At 38.7% G+C, this 12,020-nt stretch overlaps 1 protein-coding gene across 1 annotated transcript in view; it reads left to right on the top strand.

The window, feature by feature from the left end:
- The window catches only part of LOC122823436 (thyroid hormone receptor alpha), a 124,840-nt gene that overhangs the window by 50,724 nt on the left and 62,096 nt on the right, over positions 1–12,020 (top strand). Inside the window, exon 3 of the mRNA XM_044103062.1 lies at positions 2,157–2,228. The gene's annotated coding sequence lies outside the window, so the exon portion shown is untranslated. The remainder of the gene's footprint in view (positions 1–2,156; positions 2,229–12,020) is intronic.

The following is a 12,020-nucleotide window of genomic DNA, read 5'->3' on the forward strand; positions in this document are numbered from 1 at the left end:
CTCACAGTTCTGTCTTATACTTTGCGAAGATTCATTTTTCGTGTTTCCCCTCTCACTCTTGTTCTCGCTTTTCACTATTGTATACAAAACAGCTGCCTTGTGTGACAAATGACCTTGTTGTTCAACCCATGACGAAACACATCAGCTGTGCTGATGATTTGGTTGACAGGATGTTGAATCTGAAGCATTTGTGCTTTACTTGATGGCTCCAACTAGAGGCCTGTTGTGTATTTTTGCTCCCCTGCTGATTTTTGCATTTTTTTAAAAATTGCATTTTTAACCTAAACACACAGCTAACGCACACAGCTCTTGGTTTCTAACAGTTTTGCTTGATGTTGCCTGTGGTTCAGAGTAAACACATGTTGTGCTACAGGGACAGCATTTGGAATTCAGCCTGGTGAGGGCAGTACAACTGGTCTGGTTTTACCTCTGCCAAATATACATATATATATTTTTACCCTTGATGTAAGAATGATGTTATCTGTTTTTTGCAGCATTAGTTACCTGGAGAGAGAGAGGGAAAAAAAAAAAAGCAATACACAATTGTTAAGTGTGCAGGTATGAACTGTAGTGTTTCAGGGTCAGAAAAAGTCAAGTGGAAAGGGTCAGAATTACAATACGTGGGCAGGAAGTGGTGAAGGGGTGGATTGACCTGGTGCTTCCAACAGCTTCCATCAGTGTTGAAAGTACTAAAATTGTGTCTAATGAGTACTAAAAAATTGCCTTGACATGGGTGTATAAAAATGTCAGTTAGACGATTAAGTCTACTTTTCATCCCCAGAATCGGAACCAAACACAGAGAAGCAACATTCAAATTTTACGCTCATCTTATCTGGAAAAAAACTTCCAGAAAGTTGCAAAAATTTTGAAACACTCAGTCCCTATACATCAAGGCTGAAACCCATTTGCTTAGAGCTGCCTTTGACTAATAACAATTGAAACATTATAAATTGTGGTCTGTTTCTCAACCTGTCATCACTTCCGTTTACTGCAGTGCTTTTCAGTCATGGTCCTCCAGGCACTCTGCCCTGAATATTCCAGGCATTTCCCTGTTTCACTGCATGTCATTTCAATTAATGGTCGATTAACAGGCTTTTGCTGAACTGCAGTCATCTGAATTGGGTGTGTTAAAGCAAGGAAACATCTAAAACATGCAGGACAATGTGCCTTGAGGAACAGGGCTGGGAAACACTGCTTTACTGTAACATTGCTCCATTTTTATTGTGTGAAGCACTTCAAGTTACCCTGCTGCTAAAAATGTTCTGTACAAATAAAATTGCCATGCCTTGCTCCGTCATTTAAGGTGCTTTAAAAGAAATACCGGAGTAAACCTATGCTTTCTTGTTGCTATGCAGTGGTCAAAAATCCACATTTGTTTTAAAAAAACAAAACAAAAACAAAAAAAAACAAGACAAATTCAGCTGTTTGGAAATTCACAATAGTCTTGTTTTGGAAACTAAAAGAGTGCCATCCATCACACTTAAATGACACTCTTTTAAAAGCAAAGTTGGAAAGCTGCAAGTTGTATGACATGTCTCACAGAGCGACGTAAATACAAAGTATCTTATCGGAATACATGCAAGAAGTGCTTAAGTATCCATTATTTGGTATAGAACAACCATATGAATATCGAATGAAAGTTAGATTTCCACATCATTGACAAGAAATGATGGGATAAAATTTCGAATTTGAACTTTTTCCCACAGAATTATCAGCAAATACTTAAAAGGTCTAAGTAAGCACTAAGAACCTGAACACTGTGGTAAACTACAATTTCATTTTTGATTGACTTTTAGCCAGTTACATTGGCCATATATATATATATATATCCTCAGATGAATCTATCTGCGGTGTGAATAGTCAGAAATTCCCAAGTCCAAGATGAGAAAGAAGCAAGTGAAGAAAAAGACGGGTAGAAAGAGAAGGGAAGGAATAAATTATGATTGACAACAATGGATGAGAGAAACTTTTTGAAGCAGATAAGCACAAGATGAGCATATGGAGAGAAAAGAAGGAAAGCAAAAAATTAATAAAAGAAAGAAAATTGTTGAAGGATGAGAGCAGATGGGATTTCAGGATACTATTGTTTCATATTGTTTTCTACTCTGTTTCAGCTTTTGCGCAATCCTAAGTTGTCCTTGATTTATCCCTTCCAGGACAGAAACAAGGTGGACGACACGTCGGAGGGGCGTGGGAATCACTAACCGCACACACGTACAGCATGATTGGTAGGTTCTGTTCTTCCTGTCTTCACATGTGTTTGCAGCAATAAACATATGTTAATCATGTATGCACACTCAGCGGAGCCTCAGGAAGGTGCTGTGATGTTCATATAGCTATTCATTATCACTCTAAATGACAGTTATCTTTTTACATAGGAAGCACACTCGTATGGCGGTATACTCTTGCGTTAGCTCTGATTAGAAGAATACTGTTACCTCTAAGGAAGTGGGTGTATAACTCTCACTTTTTAAAGATCTTCTGTCTGTTTGATTTACTAGAAAAGGATGCAAGAGCCATAATTAAAACAAGAACTTCTGCAAAAGTTCAGATTTTCTGGAAAAAAAAAATAGTCGCTGGTTCAAATACACCCCCTCCCTACTATTACTCCCTACCTGCATGTGATTAAATATCCCTTAGCTAGCTTCTGGCATAACTCTGGCTGTATATTTGACTACTTTGTCTTGCACAATTGCTAGTTGATTTAAATTGGTAGGTTTTTTTTTTTTTTGAAAGGCCTGCTTTACGAAGTTCAAAACCGGTCAGCTATTGTATTTTGGATCACCGTCTGGCAGAACACCTGGTTCTGTTCACATTTCAACCACACTAGCTGTTAATTTGAACTAAAGCTGAAGAACTTGAGCTTCACATGATCTATGTTCCATTAAAACATTTTGGTGTGAACAAAAGAGAGGAAAAGAAATCTGAAACAGAGGCAAAAGCTTTTTCACAACACGGCTGACAGTTCGTTTTCTTATCCTTATAAGCCATGAACTGCAAGATAAATTCCAACTTAACATTTCTTGTCATGAACATAATCTCCTTCAGTGAAGGACAGATGAAAAATAAACAAATCTTGCTCAGACTGATGTTTCTAAAAGCTTGAAAATGATTTCTCATCTCTCATCGAAGCAGTGACCTTTTAAAGGACCCTCATCTGGGTCCTTTCCATCACTGCTGCCCCCTCTGTGCAATATCTCTGCGCACATTAGCCAGAAACCCTCTGAGGGAGGTGAGATTTATTAGGAAAATTGTTCTTGTTGTGATGGAACAAGGTTAACGGGACATTTTAGAAGGCATGTTTTCGCCCCAGGAAGTTTGAACACTGCCGACATGTGGTCTGCACGTTTGTGTTGGGGGTCGATGCGCGCATACGAACGCTTGGGTGCTGCGCGCGTATCGTGCAGCTGAGTGTTTGACTGTGCGAATGTGTGTCTGTAAGTGCCTGTGTGTCTGTCAGTCGGGGTGTCAGGCGAGGAGGTGGGATCAGTCTCACATCACTGGGCTAAAAGCAAGCCTGCGCAACACCTCATAAATCTCACCTCGTGCCACAAGCCTCCCTTCTGATGTAGCTGCAGCCGTGCATGCTCACACAGACAGCGCAGGTATTTTGTGGTGCGCGCTGCACGCAGGTTGATTATGTCAAAAGCAACAGAGAAATTGGAAAAATAATATGATGTATGATGTGTCCGTAAGCGGCCGCTGTTGGAACAAAGCGCCACTTATAGAAAATAATTTGTTTTCAAACCAAAAGAAGCAGTAACATCTGGCTTTGTTCTGCTTCTGGCTAAAACCCTCCAGTTTTAGCTAAATGTACGGTATGTTTTTATTTAAGCACATCTGCCACTCTCTTACACTTTCCACCTGTCTTCAACAACTTTCGGGAAGCGAGTAAGGACATGTAAAGCAGAAAACAGCTTTACATGCTTTAGAGAAGAATTTCTCATTGCTACAAGCCAGATCTCATTTATATCCATTTAATAAGCAGTCGCAACCAGAGAATGTTTACAGAAGCTGTGAGTTCAGCCAAACTGCACTGTATTTATTAAGAGTTCAATCTCCTTGAACCTCCTTACATTTTCCCACATTACAACTTCAAACCTGAAAGTACAAAGTCGTGCATTAATGTGAAGTGAAAGTAAATCCACACTGTTTTCAAAAGATTTTACAACTAGTCTGAAAACTGCAGCGTGCATTTCTGTGGTCTTACAGATGCTGACAGAAAGTCATGAAACGTTTATGCTTGCTATCTGCCAAGAGTGACAAAGGAAACGTAGGAAACATGTGAAAGAAGATACTGTGGTGCAGGACAACAACCCTAAACGTAGGGACTTGTCTAGATCAAAGGTTACTGATGTGTTAGAACAGCCTAGCTAAAGTCCAGACATAAGTCCAGTTCAGGATCTTTGGCAGGGCTTGAAAACTAATATTTACACACAGTCCCCACCTTGATTTGAATTAAAAATATTTCCTATCACTGACTTGCAAATATTTACATTTCTTTTTTTTTTGTAATAAGTGTAGAAAAAAAGCATTGTCCTTTATTTCATAATTATACACTGCCTTTAATATGAAGATGTGTCATCTGTAAAGATATATACTGCTATGCATCAAAACTGCACTGACTTGAATGATATTAATCTCTAATGTTAAGATTATAGAGATTATAATCCACAGATCCAAATAGTTAAACAAATTTTGGAGTTTTGATTCAAATGTGTTGCTGGCTGTGAATTTTTTTTTAAAATTCTCTTAATTTTTTCAGATTTTCATAGAGGCTCTGTGGGTGCTATTAATAGTTATTTAAAAGTTGGTTTTGGCTGTGTGTTTTTTAAAAAAATTTTTTTTATGTAAACTAATTTCTGAAACCCTTTTCCCTTTGGCGCACCTGCTCTGTTGTTTTAATCCAGGACAGTCAGTAATGACGGCTCATGTTCAACCACAAACATGCACATAGGCTAGATTTGGCTTCAATTACCGCATTAGTGGCCTCAGTGGGATCTGTTTTGGGAAAAGCTTGACAGGTAAACTCCCATTTGCCCCCAACCTGCTCACAGACTGTTTTTTTTTCCACTAAATGAAAAAAGCCTAGCCTTCTCTCCACGTGACTTGCCAATATTTTATCAGGTGACTCGAAGGGTTTTGTTTGTTTTTGCACAGCAACCACTAGTTTACTTTTAGGTGGAGTAATGTCACTCCACTTGAGCTGTTCTGTCAGCTCAAGTGCTGAAAGAACAGGATATGTTACTGCAGCGAGCATCTCTGCCCATTTCCTTTTTTTTTTTTTTTTTTTCAGATGACTATGCAGAATCCATTCAGAATTATGATGGCCTGTATAGTTATGACAGGTTGAGTGTAAGGCAAAGAAATAATCAGGTTTTTGTTTTTTTATTTCACTTTTCTAGCTGATTTTTATTTATTTATGTTTTTAAATTAAAAAAAGAGCCCACAAAGACCAGAAGATTTTTTGTGGGCTCTAGTGTCCCTTATTTGAAAGTAGGCTGACAGGAAAAGGGGATGGAGAGGAGGGAAGACATGCGGCAAACATCGCCGGGTCAAACCCACGACAGCCGCGTCGAGGACTCAAGGCCTCCAAACATGAGTCGCTTTATCCTCTACGCCTCCATGGCACGCCCTTCTGATTTTTCTTTCAGTGGAGATTGTTCTCTTTAAATGTGCCACTGTTTCATGCATTTTAAAATAGAATAGAAATATGTGATTATTTGTCATCATACAGTAAATGATGACATCATACAGCTTGTGCAACTGTCCTTTATAAGAAAACAAACAAAAAAAAAAATCCTGACCACTGTTGGTCAGATATGCTGTTTTCATGCCAAGTGAAGGAGGAGAATTGATGACTCCACTGTTGCTTCATGCAATTAATTTTATTTTTTATTTCTGAACAGGATCCAGCTGCACTTTATACCAAACCACTTTGGTATATGTTCAATCTTGGCACTGGATTAGTGAAATACACACAGGCAGTCAAGGAGAATGGTATCTTCTCTCAGTGACTGCTGTCGTTGACAAGTTGTCCGTGAGGATGTGACTTGTCCCCTCTGATTTACATTTATATATATATATATATATATATAAATAACTGTAGAGGCAATATGTGAAGAAGTCATTTGAAACGCTCATCTTATATCAAACAGAAGCTGCACGTAACCTTGAACACACCATCTTTATGTTGAAATATGGTGATCAGAATGCTTTTGTTCAGCAGAGACATGAGGAAAAAAAAGTTTTGTTTGCCTTATTTATATTGCATCAATATTTTTTTTTTTATCTAGAGGTTTTCTAACCTATTGTCAGAAGCAAGTGTGTCTCTTTCTTTGAAAGTGCTTGCTATGTTGTGTCCTGCTTTTGAGTAAAAGTCACTGGATGTTTTGGCTCTTTAAAATTAAATTGAAACAAAAAAAAACCATTGTTAATAAAGATAAATACTTGGTTTTCCATTCTAACAAGGATTTAATTAATTATTATATAGGACATAACTGTCGTAAGTGTTTGAGTAGGAGGAATCTGGACTTTTTCTTCATGTTTTCTGAAGATTATCTTGAATCTCGTCCAAAAGGCTGAACTGAATAAGCTTAGGACTCCCTGAAAATGATTTCAAAAAGTGCCTATCAGTGTTAATTGCAAGTTAATTGAACAACCTTGGCTTTGGAAAATGTTTCTTTACTTATTTTTACTTCTTCAAATGACCTACACTGGGAACATGAAGAAAACAAAGGGCATATTAGCTTCAGGCCATCCGCATTCCTTCACTCTTCCCGCTGTGTCTGAATGGCCTCTTTAGCCGTAGCAGTCGATGAGAGATACCCATACACTGAGGAACTCCGGTTCAATCATCCTGAAAGTGGCTTTGCTCTTAAGAGCATTATCATCAACATAGCTAACTACCCGTCTGCTGCCAGCCTGTCCACAGCTTGTTGATCAATAACTCCCAGCGCTTGGGGGCTATTTGCTTGTGGCTTTGGGGGGGGGGTGGAATGGTTTCCTGACAAACAGAGAGGCTCCGGACACGGACAGAGTCTGTTCTGTGTGGCCCGCCTGCTCCATCGCAGTCACTAAAGTGAGCAGTATTTTTTTTCCTCTCTCTCTCCTCTTACTTCGGCCAACCGGGAGATCGACTACATTAGCAGAAAAAGCGCACAGCTCCAAGTCTTCAGCTAACCGCTACACTTCAGTGCTGCTCAACAAGGCTATTTGCAGCTGTCACAGACAAGTAAGGCCTCATGGTGTACTGGTTGAAATCCACACTCATTCATCTGCCCTGTGGCATTTATTTGGGCTTGAGGATGTCAACCTTCTAGCTCTTAGGTCTTTTTTTTTTTTTCTTGAGGGTGGGTTCCTTTTGCTTTCTGTTTTCAGACCCATTCAGCGTTAATGAGCTGTTGTGTTAGAGCACTAGCAGGTTGCATACTGGATAAGGACAGGTTCCCTTGTAAATTCAGCAGACCTCAATAAGTGAAAGCTGAAGAGGCGTCCACATCAGGACATCTGCTCTTGTTTAAATGTGGTTGAAAAGCTGTTATAGTCCATCAAACAAGTCATCCATCCATGGTTTTATATTTAAAGCTGGACCTCAACAGAAATATACGCTTTAAATTCATACAGTACTTCTGTGTTTATACCAAGAATTGACAATTACTAACCATCGTCTGATAAAAGTCTGGAATCAAGGCAGGGAAAAATGTGCAGGAACCCCCGAACCTGATTTACCATGCAAGTTAAATCAACGGATTCTAAACGTTGGGTTATGCACTGAGTTTTTATTGGAGCAGAAGTCTGTGTGGGATTGCCTCAAAATAAACTCTAGCGTGTGTGTGTTTATGGTAATTAAGAAACAGGTCACCGAGCAACAATGTTAGAGCTCTGTGGAAAAACACAAGAATACCTACCAAGCTGTGGGAAGTTATTCGCTAGATTCTCGTTGAGCTTAATCATTTAACTTTAGTTCATTCGTGAAGGAAAAAAAAAACAGGCCTGAATGTGTCACTAATAGGACATAGATTTAGGTTGATGGTTGTGTATTTGTGTGTGACCCTCCACTGGTTGAGTCTGCAGGAATCCTTGTTGATACATTTATCCAGTAATGGAGACATTTCACTCTGATCGCAGTCATTTTATGTAATGAAGTGGAATAAACAAGCCTTTCTTCCTCTCTAAAAGTCGATCTCATTTCAATGATATTGGATGCAATGATTCGTGCGACTCATTTCTCTGTTTCATCCAGCTCAGCGAACAGAACTACTCTGCTGCCACTTTGTTATATTGTTGCTTGCTAAGACTGTTTGTGTAGCGTGTATGTGTATGTGTGTGTTTTTGCTTCTTTCTAAATGTGTTCCTGTTATTATTTTTGCTTTGAATAGGCTACTTTGCAGTCCCACACAACATCAGGTCTGTCGGATTGTAGACACTATATTTTATCCCTAAACAGCAACTGCCTCATCATGGATAAACATTGTGTGTTTAAACATGTCAGCTTTAACAGAGAGCATAAAGAATTCCTTGTTTCTCTTCTCGATTTTTCTCCTTTCGGGTTTTCTGTCGATGTGTTTTTTTTTCTCCCCTGCACGTTTACTGTATTTCATCAGGCCTCTGCCTTCGAAGCGGGAGAAAAACATCATGCACCGGGGTGGGCTTTTTACTGATCAAACAGCCACACATGGACACAAGCAGCAGCCTGGTCATTGTCCCATCAATCAGGTCATAAATGTCATTAGAGGGATGTTGAAGGAGGCAGTTGCAGGGCAGATAAAGTCCATTTTATCCTGCAGACGGGGACAGAGTGGGAGGTAAAAACTGGAGTCATGGGGGGGGACAGTTATATAAGTTGGGGCCTGGTTTCTTTAACTAACAGCTAGGAGCCTGGTGGGGCTTTTCAGGTCTCCATCTGGTCTATTACCACGTGAAAATAGTGTTCAGAAAAAGTTCCAGCAGAGTGTCGAGGAGCTATTAATTGGTAGTCCACGACTGCCTGTCTCCTGGGGGTATGTTGTGAAACAGAGCCGCCCAGGTCCGAGCAAATTTAAAAAAATGTCTACAAGAAAATGATTGCTCACTTAAACTTGCACACATCTACATCAAGAGAAATAAATAACATTTCTAAAAACACCTGCTCAATAAGTGTCCAGTATATGTAGTCACTGCAAATCAGTGTGATATTAATGGCACAGCAAACTGTTTATAATGCAAAGTTTTATCCCTAGTATATTCTAAGTGATTGGAGCTCACATTTTGAATGCCAATGTAATGTTCAGTCTAACAGCAGCGGATGACCTACACCTGACACTGATCACCGTGTGATGATCAGAAGTGATGGGGTTCAGTCACGTGCACTTATGTTGTTATGATGTGTAACCGTGGCAATAAAGTGTTTTTTCTTTCAGCTGGCAAAAGCTGATTAGCTCAGAAGCTCTAATAATGCTTGAACTTAGACCCAGAATCCCAGGAGAGTTGAAAAGGAGGTTTTATGGATGCAGAGCAGAGAAAAAGAAAAAGGAGAAAAAAGGGAGAAAGTTCAAACCCTCTCTTCAATCAATCACTCAAATGTGTCTGTATAACTTTCTAACCCCGCAGCCAGACTGAGATTTAAAGAGCCGCCTCAAAGGCAAATGAGGCAGATTAGCAGCGCTTGCAACAACTGATGGTGCCATTCAGGACATGTTATTGTGAAATATCCTCTCTGCTGCCCAGATATTGATCTGTTAGCATGTTTTTACAGTCATGTGACAGTCATAAAGCAACAGTCTTCTGAGTTCCTTCAAGCACAAACATCTGCAACAACTCTTAGTGATGGCAACATTTAAGTTCCCTTTGGGATAAATAGAGCATTTTTTGGAATTCAATTCAATTGACAGCAACCACTGGAACTATGTACATGCTGGCTGGCTGTGAAATTATTTTCTACCCTACCGTCACAAATGTAAATATGGAGTTAGCTGAACTCTACTGCAACTCCATTTTCTAGGGCAATGCTACCAAATGTGACCTTGTTGGAACCAATGTGCCGTTTGGATCTAATAGAAGACTAATGTTTCTGTGTAAAAGCACCTAAAGCTTACTGTTAAGTACATTGCCAGAAAGACAAGTTTGGCATAAAACTGAAAATGGTTCATTGTAAAAATCCTTCAGGAGGATAATCATCAAAATCGTATGGCCAAAGTAACTCAGACATGGCTAACAAGATGCTAAAATCAATCTTCTTTTACACCTATCTATGTCAGAAAAAAACAAAATCCTACATTAAACCATAGTGTGTGTTAAAAACACAATACTTTTATATATTGCTGCATTAAAAGATTATTTCATTTCAAGGTTTTTCCACATATCTTCATAATGTTTGCTAGAAAATATGGGAGAAAATTTTTATTTTTCATTTTGTCCAAAAATGTTAATCTAGACAACATTTAAGTCATGTAACAAATGCAGCATCTTAGTAGAGCCCACCCACAGTTTGAGTATGTTGGATTTCCAGTTTATTTCAATCTGCATACATAATTGTTACCCTAGGGATTAAATTGTAGGACCTTGTTTCAGTTTCTCCTTTTCTTCCCGCCACATTCTTGGCCTAAAAAAGAACCTTGGCTGCACGCTACATGTTGCAGTTAAACAAGGTCTGGCAACTAAAATAAGTAAAATGGTTAAGCTGCATTTAGACCCCTTTTTTTTTAATGTGAGGCTTGATCATGGCAGACCACCGCTGAGCTCTGGCACCAACACATAGTGCTCACTTACCATCGGGGGTGAAATGTAATATTTATAGTTTAGTTCTTATGGGAAAAAAAAAATAGCATTTCATTTCAAGAAATGTTTTAAAGAGGGTTTATTTGTAGGAGTCAAATAGCGGTCAGGTTTGTATCCAAACGTTCTGGCGGGCTTCAAAATAAAAATTTAGAAAAATGTTAATGAAAATATATTATGATCGCCATCATTTAAATTATTTGTTCAATTTACAGTCCTTGAAGAGACTCCTTGCATCCTGTTTTAGATTAGCAACAGAATTAATGACTGAGTTTGAACCAAGCTTCAGCTGCCAGGTATATTATCTCACATTTGACTCTAGAATACTTTTGGATTCAGAGGAGTTTATGGTTGAGTCAGTGTCCAGGTGAACACAAGCTCAGATTATCACTGCTCCTTTGTCGTGTTTGACAGTTGTAATGAGGTGTGTTTGCTGATATGCAGTGGTGCATTTCTCCTAAACATATGTAGCTAATCTCCTTTACTTTGGACCAGAAGACATTGTTCTATAACTTTAAGCAAATTCCTTTAGGAGAGAATACTTTTTCCTGGCAACCCTTCATGACAAGTTAACCTTGTGTATTCTTTTTTTAAATTTTTATTATTATTTTATGTTTTTATTAGACTGCCAGAGAGTCTACATTAAATATGCTAACATGGAGCCTAAAAAGATTGCCGTATGTCTCAAATGGTTTCCCCTGGTGAATGCTCTTTAATTTGGAGGGGTAATTTGAATGTTTTTTTTACAAAGAAAGTAACAAAATCTTTGGGTAACATACAGAGTGTGCCATGAAATTGTATCCAGACCCTGAGAGAGTACATGTAGGATTCCTTTTAGCTGCTATTAAAGCTACACGCCTTTTTTTGGTTATGTCTCTTCAAGTTTCGCATGTTCTTCCTTGCAAAACAGTTATAGCTCAGGCATATTGAATGAAGAACATCTGTGAACATCAGTTTTCAAGTCTGGCCATAAATTGCTAATTTAGGTCTTGACTTGAACTCAGACTGCTTTTAACTAAACTATTCATTTGTAGCTCTGGTTGTGTAGTAAGTGTAGGATTACAGTTCTGCTGCATGGTGAGTCGCAGTTCCAAGCTCTTTGCTGCCTTTAGCCGATTTTTCTTTAGGATTGTCCTGAATTTATTTGAATTCCTATAGAATTAAGTAACGATTTTACCTTCAGTTGTTATAATTTATTTTAGAAACTTGACTTTTATGTAACGCCTTGAAATTGGGCTTCTGTATCTTTAAAAAACTCTGCTCTT

This window comes from Gambusia affinis, linkage group LG20, assembly GCF_019740435.1.
Source record: "Gambusia affinis linkage group LG20, SWU_Gaff_1.0, whole genome shotgun sequence".
In the NCBI taxonomy this organism is placed as follows: Eukaryota; Metazoa; Chordata; class Actinopteri; order Cyprinodontiformes; family Poeciliidae; genus Gambusia; species Gambusia affinis.